The following is a 1,752-nucleotide window of genomic DNA, read 5'->3' as shown; positions in this document are numbered from 1 at the left end:
AGTGTCTTCTATAATGCTGGATTTGTGTGTAGGTATTGTTGAAACTTGTTTTTATTATTGAATATCTTGTTTTCTCTATCTAAGAGTACTGATAGTTTTACTGTGTATAGTACTGCCTGGAATGACTTCTGGTATTTGTCCAGGCCCTTCTGGCTTTGCCAGTCTCTATTGAGAAGTCAGATGTGATTCTGATGGGTTTGCCATTATATGTTACTTGATGTTACTTGGCCTCTTTCTTTTGCAGCTTTTAGTATTTTTTTTTCCTTCTGTATACTTACTGTTTTGATTATGATGGAGGGGGAGGATTTTCTTTTCTAGACTAATTTATAGGGTGTTCTGTAGACCTCTGATATTCTTATTTACCTCTCCTTTAAATTGGGAAAATTTTCTTCAATAATGTAGTCCAAACTATTTCCTGGACCTTGGGGGAAGGAATCTTATTTTTCCTCTATGCTTATTATTCTTAGGTTTTTGTCTTCTTATGTTGTCTTGAATTTCTTGGACGGTCTGTGTCAGGAATGTTTTAGATTTAACATTTTCCTTGACAGATACATCGATTGCTTCCAATGTTTCTTTCACACCTGAGATTATTTCTTCCATTTCTTGCAGTCTATTGATTATTATTACCTCTGTAGTTCCTGTTTTCTTTCCTAAGTTTTTTCTCTCCACAATTTCCTCTATTTGTATTTTCTTTAATTTCCCTCCAAAAAAATATGGAATGCTACATGAATTTGCGTGCCAGCCTTGCACAGGGGCGATGCTAATCTTCTCAGTATTGTTGAAATTTTAATTTATGTGCTGCAGAAGAGAGCACAGCATATTTTTTTCAAGTGGTCATTGGTATAATCACAAGTCCTTGACATGTGATTCACATTATCAAAGATGCCATTATTATTTGTTAAATGCACAGATATGTCCTCAGTCAGTGAATTATTTTCTGTTAAAATCTTCCCTGACCCAGGCAAATTTTCGAACAAAAAGTGTTTAATTGGGACATTGCTTATCTTGATAGTTTCTCACTTAATACAATGATTAAAGTACCAACAACTTAAAGAACTAAATCACAGGACTGACAATCTCCTTTGGGGAAAATGTGGAATATTTCTATAACAGAATATTTTTCAGCTAAGAAAATGACACCATAAATTTTCAGAAAAATGGATGGAACAAGGAAATATCATCCTCAGTGAAGTAACAAAATTGCCGACACACAACAATGGGAGTTGAAGTTCCAATAGGCTATTATAACCTAACCAGTCTTCAACTAGTGAATTTGGGTGGCATTTAATTGAATTGATGGAACAGGGCATTCTATGGAAATTGTCAAGCCACCCAGATTGTTGTAATTAAAACATATTGCACTCAGCCCTCATCTGATAGATCAGGGTCATGTCCTTTTATCCACAGAGATGCTTCTTTCTGTATCAAATGGGATTGCATACAGACACGCACACTCCTGTAACATGCAGAGAGAGACCTTAAATCAATCAACTGTAGATGGGGTTTGCCTGTGAAACTCTCACTCTACTCAGAGTTATGGGAAGCATGCAGGAGAGGAAAGAAGAGTGTCATGAATAGATGAAATTGAGGACACAAGGGGAACTTTGCCCTGAGAATCAGGCCATAGAAGAAGATGATGCACCCAGCCTTGATGAAACCTGGTAAGGTAGGGTCAGATAGAAGGGTGAGGAGGATCTCCCCAATCAGGGAACTAGGGAAAGGGCATAAGATAGAAGAAAGAGGGTGTGTGGG

The 1,752-nt window shown here is 37.0% G+C and overlaps 1 non-coding gene across 1 annotated transcript; it reads right to left on the bottom strand.

Annotated features, from left to right (window-relative positions):
- Window positions 1-707: 707 nt before the first annotated feature.
- On the bottom strand, window positions 708-814 carry LOC132651817 (U6 spliceosomal RNA). Its single transcript, XR_009589377.1, has one exon. It is a non-coding gene; the product is annotated as a U6 spliceosomal RNA (small nuclear RNA).
- Window positions 815-1,752: the final 938 nt, after the last annotated feature.

Source organism: Meriones unguiculatus, assembly GCF_030254825.1.
Source record: "Meriones unguiculatus strain TT.TT164.6M chromosome Y unlocalized genomic scaffold, Bangor_MerUng_6.1 ChrY_unordered_Scaffold_25, whole genome shotgun sequence".
In the NCBI taxonomy this organism is placed as follows: Eukaryota; Metazoa; Chordata; class Mammalia; order Rodentia; family Muridae; genus Meriones; species Meriones unguiculatus.
The sequence above is the reverse complement of the archived record's forward strand: the minus strand, read 5'-3'. Positions and strand labels throughout refer to the sequence as shown.